The 13,956-nt window shown below is 41.7% G+C and overlaps 1 protein-coding gene across 2 annotated transcripts in view; it reads right to left on the minus strand.

Moving 5' to 3' along the window:
• The window catches only part of LOC138751433 (collagen alpha-1(XXVIII) chain-like), a 216,801-nt gene that overhangs the window by 124,400 nt on the left and 78,445 nt on the right, over positions 1-13,956 (minus strand). The gene's annotated exons all lie outside the window — the stretch shown is intronic.

The raw sequence follows: 13,956 nt of genomic DNA on the forward strand, positions 1-13,956 counted from the left end.
GAAGAAATTGCAAGAAGAAAATAGAATCCTTGTAAAGGACTGAGTGTGACGAACTGTAGTTGAGGTAGTTGTGGAGTTACTGGGTTTATAAAATATGTCGATGGAAAGCTTATGTCCCAAGAGGGAGACAGAGAAATCAAGAAAGGGAGAGTGTTGCTGGAGATACCGATAATCAGCATCATTTTGTAAGTGAAAGGTCACGTCTCATAAATCTGATCGAGTTTTTTGAAGATGTGACCAAGAAGATTGATGAGAGCAAATTTGTGGAATGTTGTATATATGGATTTCCACAAAACATTCAGTAAGGTATTGCACATTAGGCCAGGGGCATATCCATGGAAAATAGCACCTATGGCAGGGGTGGCCAACCTTTTACATTCCATGCGTCAAAACAAATGGCAACAAGGAAGTCTCACAAGAGCTGGCCTTGGTGGCTACCAAGTTGTGTTTGGCTTCAGCCTTTTAATAAGTTGAAAGTATATGGGAAGATGAGGAGGGTGGATGGAGTAGAGAAGAAAGAGGTGTGTGTTCTTTGTATGTTGGGGGGATGGTGCTGGTGGGGAGCTGGCGCTAGTGGGAGGAAATACACCTTCATCTAGGCAAATCATCAGGCCTCTGTATATGCTAATCAAGCCTCCTTCCATATCCCACTTCTAGTTATTGGGGGTGATGTGGGGACCAGGTGAGTGCTGAGGGCAGTGAAGGAGACGACCTGAATTTTTTTTTTCTGCTAACCGAGGATGGCTTGTCAACTTTAACAGAAACTGTTCAGTGGTGTCACCCTTCTAGAGGTGCCCAGGCACGTGCCATACCTACCATACCTTAGATACGCCACTGTATTAGGCTGCTTTGGAAGGTTAGATCGCATGGGATCTGATGTGAGATAGCAGTTGAGGAAGAAGATTGTCTTAATGAAAGAAAGCAGAGGGTGATGGTGGAAGATGGAGGCCTAAGACTAGTGATGACTCATTGTTTTCAATGATTGGACCACTGCTGTTTGTCTCCTATATCAATGATTTAACAGGTAGGATGTTCCATACATCTCTCAAGTTTGCCATGTAAGTTGATAAGGTAGTTAAGAAGGCTTATGGTATGCTGGCCTTCATTAGTCAGGGGATTGAGTTCAAGAGTCAAGAGGTAATGTTGCAGCTTTATAAAATTCTGGTCAGACCAGACATGGAATATTGTGTTCAGTTCTGGATGCCTCATGACAGAAAGGATATGTAAGCTTTAGAGAGGGTGCAGAGGAGATTTTACCAGGATGTAGCCTGGAGTGGAAAACATGTCTTATGAGGCAAGGTACACTCTTTGGAGTAAAGAAGGATGAGAGATGACTTAATAGATGTCTACAACTTTATGAGAGGCATAGATATGGTGGATAGCCAACTCCTTTTCTTGGGACGACAGTAGCAAATACCAGAGGGCATCTGTATCAGGTTAGGGGAGGAAAGTTTAAGGGGGATGTCAGGTTTTTTTTCCACCGAGAGTAGTGGGTTCCTGGAATGCTTTGCCAGAAGTGGTGGTTGAGGCTGGTACAATAAGGACATTTAAAAGTTTGTTAGACAGGAAAATGGATGTAAGGAAGTAGCGGATATGGGTGTGAGATAGGGAAGGTTAAGATTGTTGTTTATATAGGTCACCACAACATCATGGGCTGAAGGGTTTGTACTGTGCTGTAATGTTCTATGTTTTATTTAGTTGAAAACGTACATGGCATGAATCACAAATTTGTGGAAGTTTTGCAGATCATGAAGACAGATGCCAAATGGATCTTGGTGGGTTAAAAAGCCACTGACTGACAAATTATGCTCACTTCAGATTTCCCACATAATGCTAGAACTTTCACATGCAGTGCAACATTACTTTAAAACCAATGAACACAAAACTAAATGGTCCTTTGTTCATGTTTCAGAACCACCAATTAATGTATTCTTGAATTTCTCATGTTAACCATTTTGTGATTTTTATTTTGGGTGAAATACAGTAAAATCCCAGGTATCTGGTACCCATGGTCATTGGTAGATGCCAGATAATGTTAATGCTCAACTAATACACATGCATCTTGGCGCCTCACAGTTTGGCGGGCAGCAACCTCCTTTGAAGAAGACCGCAGAGCCTACCTCACTGACAAAAGGCAAAGGAGGAAAAACCCAACACCCATCCCCAACCAACCAATTTTCCCCTGCAACCGCTGCAATCGTGTCTGCCTGTCCCGCATCGGACTTGTCAGCCACAAACGAGTCTGCAGCTGACGTGGACTTTTTACCCCCTCCATAAATCTTCGTCCGCGAAGCCAAGCCAAAGAAGAAACACATGCATTAAGAATAAACAGTATAAAAGGCAAAAGGCAAAAGTACTATACTTTATCCTTTATCTGGACATCTAAAATCCGGAAAGCTCCAAATTCCAGCAAGTGGGGAGAGAGACAGCAGCGTGAGTCAGGGTGGGGGGAGGGGGAGAGACAGGCAGCATGACTCGGGCAGGCGGGGGAGAGACCAGCAGTGCGAGTCGGGCAGGTGAGGGGGGGGGAAGACTGGCAGTGTGAGTCGGGCAGGTGAGGGGGGGGGAGACGGTAGCGTGACTGGAAGGGGGTGGGAGTGGATACGGCAGCTCAATTCGGGTGGACTTAAATCTGGCTTTCCGAAATCCATAAAAATCCGATATACAGAACACACTCTCCCACAAGGGTTCTGGATAAAGGATCGTGTACCTGTATTATACTTAAACTGAACAAATTTCACTTGCATTAATATACAAAACTTAAAGCATTTTACTTTATTATCAGTTAGATTCTTTGAAAACATTTAACCATCACTGCATCTGCAGGTTCCTCCCCATCCACAGAGCCACCTAAAATACAAACAATAACATTGTAGATAATTAACTCCCTCACCCCCGCTTCTCAAAATTTTATAGATAAAGCCTCTGATGATGGCAACTCTTACTAAGCAGGGATAAAAAGACATTTTAAGAGAGTCACCCTAATGGCGAGTGGCATCAAGCAATTCTTCATCCTGGGTGATGTCATTGCCATTTCACACAACTTTACTCAAATGGCTGCTCCAAGCAAAGCACAACCAAAGCACTCCACTGGCTGAATATTGAATATATACCAATCCAGTGATCATTGGGGGATCAGAAGTGGAGAGGGTGAGTAAATTTAGGTTCTTGGGAGTCACTATCCAGGATCTTTCCTGGACCAATGACATTGTAATGAAAGCACATCAGCACCTCTGCTTCCTCAGGGGTTTGCGGAGGTTTGATATGACACCAGAAACCCTGGCAAATTTCTACAGAGGTGTGGTGAAAGAGTGTTGACTAGATGCATCATGGTCTGGGCATGGGAACACCAATACCTTTGAATATAAACCCCTCCAAAAGGTAGTGGACACAGCCCAGGATATCACAGGCAAAACCCTCCCACTACTGTCCTCCACCAGCAGCAATCATCAATGACCCTCACCACCCAGCACATTCTCTGTTCTCACTGATGCCATTAGGAAAGAGGTATAGATGGCACAAGACTCACACCATCAAGTTCAAGAACAGCTGCTACCCCTCCACCATCAGATTCCTCAACAAAAAAACTCAATCAGGGACTCATTTAAGGAATCTTGTACATTTGATTTTATTTTTGTTCTCTCTATATTGCACAGTCAGTTTGTTTACATTTGTTATTTGTTTACAGTTCTTTTATTTGTTTACATGTTAATGCTATGTACAGTTTATTCTTGCATTACCAATTAGTGGTAATTCTGCTGTGCCCAGAGGAGAAAGGAATCTCAGGGTTGTATGTGATGTCATGAATGTACTCTGGCAATAAATCTGAATCTGAAATATGACCTTCAAAGGTTTATGTGTTTTAAACTTTTGCATTTTTGCCTATGATTTTATTCTTATTTTTAAAAAATTTCCTCAATTCTTTTTGCTGGATGCTTGAGGCAGCTGGTTTCTTGAATTCTGGGCACCAGGGGTTTTAGTGTACAAAGTTTACCAAAAATTTTTTCAACATGGCTTTCAGCAAGGAAGGTCCTACCTGATCAATCTGATCAATTGTTTTGAGGAAATAATACCATGATATCATATAAAGCACACTCTTTTACAAAGCTTTGCATTGCAGAAAATTGAGATACGTAAACCTTTGACAAAACTTTACAAAGTCTGTTGTTTCTTTCAATTTTTTTGTATTTATTTAGTTGTTTTTCTTCTCACATAAATTCTGTATGAGTGATTTTTTTTTAAATTCCATCTCTCACATTTTTTGGTAGCATTTTGTAAATTTCTGCAAGGGTTAATTTCTGTAATCCAAATATCTGTAAAGCAGGAGGAGTACATTGTATTGTGTTTCTAAAGGTTCCACATGAAAGTTTTCCAGATAGATTTTAAGGCATGCACATTGTTTTTCTGGTCCCTTTCAATTTTTTTTACCATTTTAATTTGTGGTAACTTATTGCTCATTCCTGTCAATATTTATCTTATTTTAGCTATTGTTCAGACCACCTTCTCATGTCAAGAACTCAACCCTCATAAAATTGCATTGACTGCTTTTGTCCAAAGTAGATTCCTATGCTGGATGTCTCAATAATGTAAATTATAAATGGTACAGAAATGAGCAATATGATATTCTAATGTTGAAAATGAACCAAAAATTGCTGGAAGAACTTGGCAGGTCAGACAACAAATATGAATGTTGCAGGTCTAGAACCCAGTATCCATTACAGAAAAATCTCTGTAAATCTGACACTCTCAGAGCTGTGGGATGTTATTCCCTGTTCATACTCCAGCACATTTTTATTTTTTTTTCCTTAAGTGTTGTATGGTAGAATAACAAGTTTTGCGGTGAACCTACAAAATTTAGAGGAGGCATTTAGTAGTAGTACTAGGCATTATTTGTCGCTTTAAGAATAAAGTGAGACATTTCCACGAACCTGCACTACATAAAAATAATGTAACAGCTACAAACAGCTTAGGAACAGAAGCACCAGGTCCTGAAGAGGCCACAGTGAACGACTGCTGTGCCACCATCTTCGGCTTTAGCTGCCACTATATCCCCGCAGGACAATGAAATATCACAGAATTAAGCTATCTAAATCAAGCTATCATTTGAAGCAAAATCCTGGTAAGTTTCAAGATAGTATCAGTAACAGAAACATAGAATGTTCAAGGGCCGCACAAATGAGAAGGAGATTAGTTTAAAAAAAAGAAATGTATTAATTTCAAGGGAGTGAATGTAGGAAACAGGTGATTTTTAGGGGAGGATTGGAACTATGGCCCTAATATGTGAAAGAGAGCAGAAGAATAACTGCCTGCTGTGATACAGGGACCATAGGAACCAGAGCACTGGTATATTAAAGAGAATGGCAAAATTAGCCCTTAGTGAGCTGGGTGGTGGATTATCAGAGTATTACTGCTTGTGGATACTGATCATGATTATTAACCTAAATGAACATAAACAAAAATAATATGTAGATTAGGATTTAAATATGGAATATGATTGCTGAGTTTTTCTGTTTGGGTGCTGGAAGTGAGAAGATTGGGGTAGTGGAATCTGGCATAGACATTCAACTCCTGCTGTAACTACAAAACAAAAACAAGCCAGAATGTGTCCAGCTGCTAGGACAGCTGCCAGGATTGTGGAGCAGTGATTTCCATTCTGATTCTCCCAGATCTTCTGAGTTCAACTGTTTGGATACTTTCAGAAGACTCCAAACGCACATCTCCATGTGCTTGGAAGCTCACAGATTGAAATGGGTGGAAAACAGTGGGGTGGAAATTGGCTACTTCTGCAGGAATTGAGTGACTGAAGATTGAGGTCATCATCTGCCTTTCCTATGGGATCATGTTGTTGGCCCTACTGGACGGCAAGTACAGGTTTGTAGAGGAAATAGAATTCTCGAGATACCATGGTCACAGGACATGATACTTTTACTAACAGTTGGTTGGAATCACTATAATTTTATGGCTTCCAGAAACCTCACAAAAAAAATGAGGGAATTGATAGTTTAATGCCTAAAAGTGCAGGAGAAACACAGCAGGTCACACAAAATTCTTTACGGCAAAGTTTCAGGCTTAAGGCCTTCATCAAGATATGAGCATAAGGTATGCAGCCACCTGAATAAAACAGTGGAGGAAATCCAGGTTGAGGAGCACAGGCCCACAGGTGAAAATGGGTGGGAAGGCAGAAGAGAAAAATGCTAGGAAGTTAGAGGGAGAGTGACTAGCTCTGAATGGAGAGGGAAAGAGGTGGGGATCTGGAGAAAAGGAGACAGAGGGATAAGGAAAGAGACAGAGAGAGGGGGACAGAGACAGAGGGACAGAGACAGAGGGACAGAGACAGAGGGACAGAGACAGAGGGACAGAGACAGAGGGACAGAGACAGAGGGACAGAGACAGAGGGACAGAGACAGAGGGACAGAGACAGAGGGACAGAGACAGAGGGACAGAGACAGAGGGACAGAGACAGAGGGACAGAGACAGAGGGACAGAGACAGAGGGACAGAGACAGAGGGACAGAGACAGAGGGACAGAGACAGAGGGACAGAGACAGAGGGACAGAGACAGAGGGACAGAGACAGAGGGACAGAGACAGAGGGACAGAGACAGAGGGACAGAGACAGAGGGACAGAGACAGAGGGACAGAGACAGAGGGACAGAGACAGAGGGACAGAGACAGAGGGACAGAGACAGAGGGACAGAGACAGAGGGACAGAGACAGAGGGACAGAGACAGAGGGACAGAGACAGAGGGACAGGGAGGACCTAATGTAAACTGGAGAAGTCAATATTAATGCTGTCTGGTTGGAGAGTGCCCAATGGAATATTAGGTGTTGTTCATCCAATTTGCAGGTGGTTTTGGTTTGGCAATGCATGAGGTCATACATAGACATGTCAGAATTGGAGTGAGGTATGGAATTGAAATAGTTGGCCACTGATAGTTCCCTGTTATTGCAGCAGATAGAGCGAAGGCGCTCAATGAATTGATCTCCCTGCCTACATCCAGACTTTCCTCTATAGAAAAGGCCACAAAGGGAGCACAGGACCCCTGCAGGCTCACAAGTGAAGTGTTGCTTCACTTGGAAGCGGTGTTTAGGGCCGTGAATGGTGTTGAGGGAGGAGGTGTGGGTGCAAGTGTAGCATTTCCTCAAGTCATAGGGGTCGGTACCAAGTGGGTGATTAAGGAAAGAGTGAACAAGACAGCCACTGAAGGAACAGTCCTTGTGGAAAGTGGAAAGGAGAGCAGAGCAGAAGATGTGTCTGGTGGTGAGATTTCCAAGGATAATATGATAGATGCGGAGAAGGCTGATGGGATGGTAGGTGAAGACAAGGGGAATCCTGTCTTTGTTGCATCTGGCGGTAGAGGGGGGCAGGGCAGATATGCAGGAAATATAGGAGAAGTGGGTAAAGGCTGAATTGATTGTGGACAAGGGGATCCACATTTTCTTCAAGAAGGAGGCTATCGTAGGTGATCTGGGCGAGAAGACCTCTATCTATACCATTCAACCATATAACAATTACAGCACAGAAACAGGCCAATTTAGCCCTTCTAGTCCACACTGATCCAAGTACCCTCCTCTAATCCAACTTACCAGCACTCTGCCCATATCCCTCCATCCCCCTCTCATCCATATACTTATATAACTCTTTCTTAAATGACAAAATTGACCCTGCCTCCACCACCTTTCCTGGAAGCTCATCCCACACAGTAACCACTCTCTGAGTAAAGAATTTCCCCCTCATGTTACTCCTAAACCTTTGCCCATCAACTCTCAACCCATGACCTCTTGTATCCATCTCTCTTACTCTCAATGGGAAAAGCCTTTCCACATCAACTCTATCTATTCCTCTCATTATCTTAAACACATCTATCAAATCCCCTCTCAGCCTTCTACGTTCCAAGGAATAAAGACCTAATTTGCTCAATCTTTCCTTGTATTCAAGATGCTGAACCCCCGGCAACATTTTTGTAAATCTTCTCTGCACTCTCTTGTTAATATCCTTCCTATAAATCGGTGACCAGAACTACACACAGTACTCTAAATTTGGCCTCACCAATCCCTTGTACAGTTTCATCATTACTTCCCAACTCCTATATTCTATGCGCTGATTTATATAGGCAAGCATACTAAAGGCCTTCTTCACCACCCTATCCACATGGGCTCCTACCTTCAGGGAACAATGCACCATTATTCCTAGATTTTTCTGCTCCACTGCATTCTTCAATGCCCTCCCATTTACCACATATGTCTTGCTTTGATTATTCTTTCTAAAATGAAGTACCTCAGACTTATCAGCATTAAACTCCATCTGCCATCTTTCTGCCCACTCCTCTAAGCAGTTTAAATCCCTCTGCAATCTTTGAAAACCCTCTTCATCATCCACAATTCCCCCTATTTTAGTATCATCTGCATATTTACTAATCCAATTTACCACCCCATCCTCCAGATCATTAATATATATGACAAACAGCAACGGTCCCAATACCAAACCCTGAAGTACATCGCTTGTCACTGGCCTCCATCCTGACAAACAATTATCTACTACTACTCTCTGGTACCTTCCTTCCAGCCACTGTTGAATCCATTTGACTATCTCCAAATTAATACGCAGGGACTTAGCCTTCCTAACTAACCTCCCATGCGGAACCTTATCAAAGGCCTTACTGAAGTCCATATAGACAACATCCACTGCTCTACCCCCATCAACATTCCTAGTCACCTCTTCAAAAAATACAACAAGATTGGTCAAACACGACCTTCCACGCACAAATCCGATTTGAGTGTCCCTGATCAGACCCTGTCCCTCCATATACTTATATACACTATCTCTAAGAATGCTTTCCATCAATTTACCTACCACAGATGTCAAACTTACAGGCCGATAATTGCTAGGCTTGCTCCTTGAACCTTTTTTAAACAAAGGAACCACATGCGCAACATGCCAATCCTCCAGCACTACACCCGTCTCTAAAGACATTTGAAAAATCACTGCCAGAGCCTTCGCTATTTCCTCTCTAACTTCTCTCAAGGTCCTGGGGAAAATCCTGTCAGGACCTGGAGACTTATCCACCTTTATATGTTTCAAAAGCTCCAGTACTACCTCTTTCTTAAACACTATAGTCTCCATATATACACCCTTTGCTCCATATATACCTCCTCAGTAAATACAAAGGAAAATAAATTGTTCAAGACCTCCCCCATCTCTTTTGGCTCCACACACATTTGTCCTTTCTGATTCTCTATTGGACCAATTTTATCTCTCACTTTCTTTTTGCTATTTACATATTTGTAGAAACCCTTTTAAAAACCCTTATTTTCACCCTGCTTGCTATAGCCAGCTAATACCTTCTTTTAGCTTTTCTAATTTCTTTCTTAAGATTCTTTTTGCATTCAATATAGTACCCAAACATCTTTTTTCCCCGTTTCTTATATTTATTGTAGTACTCCCTCTTTTTTTTGAACCAAGTTTCCAATATCCCTTGAGAACCATGGCTCTCTCAAACTTTTGACCTGACCTTTCAATCTAACAGATTTATAAAGATTTTGTACTCTTAAAACCTCTCCTTTAAAAGACCCTCCATTTCTCTATTACATCCTTCCCAGAAAACAAATTGTCCCAATCCACCCCTTGTAAATCCTTTCACATCTCCTCAAATCTCGCTTTTCCCCACTCAAAAACCTCAACTCTGGGTCCAGACCTACCCTTTTCCATAATTACCTTGAAGCTAATGGGACCATGATCACTGGACCCAAAGTGCTCCCTCACACATACCTCTGTCACCTGACCCATCTCATTTCCCAACAGTATCCTGCACACATTTTACAAACTCCAACCCATCCAGCCCTTTCATGGAATGGGTTTCCCAATCAATATTCGGAAAATTAAAATCCCCCACAATCACTACCCCGTACTTATTACAAATATCTGCTATCTCCCTACTAATTTGTTCCTCTAATTCACGTTCCCCATTCGGTGGTCTATAATACACCCCTTCAATTGTAACTTCCCCTTTCACATTCGTCAATTCCACCCAAATAGTCTCCCTGGATAAGCCTTCTTTTCTATCGCACCTCAGCACTACTGTAATATTCTCTCTAACATGTAGTGCAACCCCACCACCTCTTGCCCCCCAACCCCCCCCCCCCAGTTCTATTACACCTAAAGCAACTAAATCCAGGAATATTTAGCTGCCAGTCACATCCCTCTTGTAACCATGTTTCACTAATGGCTACCACGACATACTTCCGTGTCAATCCATACCTTCATCTCATCCACCTTCCTTACAATGCTCCTAGTATTAAAATATATGCATTATAGAGATTTCCCACTTTTTACTTCCTGTATGCCCCTATCTTTACCAACAGCTCTCTTATGACCTTTTGCAATTAACCTCTGTCCATCTTCATATAGAGCATCCCCCTTTTCTATCACCTGCCTTTCCCCCCTCAAACATTGTCTACAAGCTTTCTCTTATTGCACTCTAACCATTCTAGTTTAAAGTCTCCTGAGTAACTCTAGCAAATGCTCCCGCCAGAATCGTGGTCCCCCTGGGGTTCAAATGCAACCCGTCCTTTTTGTACAGGTCAAACCTACCCCAAAAATGGTCCCAGTGATCCACAAACTTGAATCCCCGCCCTTTGCTCCACCCCTTCAGTCATGCATTCATTCTCCATCTCATTCTATTCCTGCTCTCACTGTCACGTGGCACAGGCAGTAATCCCAAGATTACTCCCTTTGCGGTCCTTCTTTTTAACTCTCTACCTACTCCCTGTACTTACTTTTCAGGACCTTTTCTCTATTCCTCCCTATGTCATTGGTACCTACGTGTACCACGACTTCTGTCTCATCTTCCTCCCCCTTTAGGATGTCCTGGACTCGGGCAGCAACATTCTGGCATCAGGGAGGCAAACCACCATCCGGTTCTCCTTGCTCTGTTCACAGAATCCCCTGTTTGTACTCCTGACTATCGAGTCCCCTATGACTATTGCCCTCCTCTTCCTTTCCCTACCCTTCTGAGCCTCAGAGGCCAACCTAGTGCCAAAGGCACAGCCACTGATGCTTTCCCCAGCTGGGCTGTTTCCCCCAACAGTACCCATAGAGGAGTACCTGTTGTTGAGGGCCACAGCCATAGGGGTCCTCTCTACCACTTTACTATTCCTCTTCCCTCTCCTAACTGTGACCCACCTGTTCTCCTCCCATGGCTTCAATCAAATCTCCCCTCATTCTTCTACATTCCAGGGAATAAAGTTGTTTTATCTGTTTAACCTTTCCCTTCAACTCAATTTCCCAAGTCCCGGCAGCCTCTTGTGTCCTATTGATTATTCTCTTCAGTCATGATTCTAAAATTAATGGCTGATTAGTCTTTTTAGTCACATCCTAAGTTAGTTCTTTTGTCTCTACCTTTTAAGACATAAATGTGACCTGGCTTTCCAGAATGATTTTGGTATAGGTAAACCAATTTTGTTGTTGAATTCCATCGTGAGGCACTTTGTTTAAATACGTTGAAGGGCCTGGTGCCCACTACATTCCAACTTATGACAAGCTACACAATTCCTTATTGTAAGATGAGCACCAATCCTGCTAACTGTTTCAGAGGGTAAGTTTCCAGGCTGTGTTCTCACATTCAATAGAGCTTCGAAGAAGGGTGGGCTAGAATCTAAAATTTATAAAGATGTATGTATTTGCCAAGATGGAAAATAATAACTTTTATTTTTACAGCTGTGCAAAATATTAATGTATTCCTGACAATCTGATGATAAAACCATGTTTTTAAGCTTTGCAAAAGAAAGCAGGAAAGCGAGGGAGTCAATATGTCTTGAACATTTTGAAATAGTATCATATTATCAAGGAAAATTCATTTTGAGAAAGTATTGCCTTTCAATTTCTCTCTTTCCATTATTCAAATTATTCCCATTCTACTAAATGCTTATAATGGGCTTTGAAATTTTATTTTGGAGTGATAAGGTTGTACACCATTGAAACAGGCCCTTCTTCCCTCCATGTCTCTCCCAAACATCACGCCTGTCTCTATTAGTTCCACTTGCCTGCATTAATTCCATACTCCGCTACGTCTTCCTCATTCAGGTACCTCTCATGCTGCCTCTCAAATGTTAATTTTCAAGCCTGCACCACCTCCAATGACAGCTCATTTCCGATACCAACTATGTTTCATGCCAATAATTGACTCCTTAGATCCCTTTTTATGTCATGAACGTATACCCTGTAGTTTTTGACAATCCTACTATGGGAAAGAACCTCTTTACCCTACCTATGCCTCTCTTAATTTTATTATATATCATTATCACATCAACACTCAGCTGCATTTGCACCAGGAAAACTAGTTCTATCTTATCCAATCTCTATTTATAGCTCAATCCCTCCATTCTTGGTAACATCCTTATGAATCTTTGAACTTCTTTGAAGTTAATATCTTTTCTCTTGTGACAACAAAATAAAACTCCATTGGAGTCAGAGTTATTCAACACAGAAACAGAACCTTCTGGCCAAATCATCCATGCTGATGAAGAAATTAACATTTCTTGGTTTAATTTGTCTGCATCTGGTTCATATCCCCCTACATCTTTTCTATCCACATAGCTGTCCGAATAGCTTTTAAATGTAATTGCTCCAGCCTCTACGGCATTCTTCTGCAGCTCATTTCATATCTCCACTATCCTCTATATGGAAAAATTTCCCCCACAGATCTTTTTTAATGTTCTTTTTTTCCTCTCACCTTAAATCTATGTCCTCAAGTTTTAGATCCACCTACCCTGGGATGAGACTGTCGCCCCTCTACGTTCTTCTCTCCAGGGAAAGCAGTCCTGTCCAGTTCCAGTAAGATCCTTGTGAATCTTTTCTGCACCCTCTCTAGCAAACTATTTTTTTGTTTTCTGCCATAAATTAGGCATTACTTATATCATGCCTATTAAGTGACAGGATGAATTTTTGAACAATGCTTGCCTGAAGCTGCCATTGTCACATCTGTGCTGTGCATGTTAATTTAAAGGTGTGGTTCCCTGTGAATGAGCAGCTTCTGTAACATGCAACATCAATGAAGATTTGAAAACCTGGTCAAAAATAATAGGTTGCATTAAGCCTGATCCTGAGTTCAGTTCTTCTTTTGTTCTCTAGGTTGAATGTGCTTTATAGTTCAATCACTGACTGAAAACCAGTGACAACAACTTTCTAATTGTATTTTTCCAATAGTAAGGTGACCAGAGCAGCACACAATAATCCAAGTGAGGGTTCACCAACGTCCTGCTCAAATGCAGCGTGATATGCCAATTCTTGTACTCAATGCCCTGACTAAAGGCAAACATGCCACATGCCTTCATCATCATCCGACTTAACTGTCTTACCACTTTCGGGTAACTGTACACTGTGTTCGATAAAGGAGACCACATATGCAAGTGCTTAAATTTAAACCGCAAAAATACAATGAGAAAGTTGTGGTCATTGGTTTTCAGGCAGTGATTGAACTATAAAGCACATTCAACCTAGAGAACAAAAGAAGAACTGAACTCAGGATCAGGCTTCATGCAACCTATTATTTTTGACCAGGTTTTCAATTGCATGTTACAGAAGCTGCTCAGTTTAAATGAAGATAAATCAAGTGCAATATTTAATAGAAAAAGAGGAAATTTTGCTTTTTGGATTACCTTATGGACAATTAAGATAAAAATTTATCCCTCATATTGTTCATAAGTGCACTGTTACCCAAGTTTCTAGGCCCACTATTTGGCAATGGTGACAATCTGCTCTCCACAGGACAGATGGGCATGCCGCATTCCAGTAATGGAATCAAAATATAAAAAATCATTCACAGGGAACTTCACCTTTAAATTAACATGCAGAACACAGATGTGACAATGGCAGCTTCAGGCAAGTATTGTTCAAAAATTCATCATATCACTTAATGGGCATGATAGAATGATGGCAGAAAACAAAAATAGTTTGTTCC

Source organism: Narcine bancroftii, chromosome 1 (genome assembly GCF_036971445.1).
Source record: "Narcine bancroftii isolate sNarBan1 chromosome 1, sNarBan1.hap1, whole genome shotgun sequence".
NCBI classification, from domain to species: Eukaryota; Metazoa; Chordata; class Chondrichthyes; order Torpediniformes; family Narcinidae; genus Narcine; species Narcine bancroftii.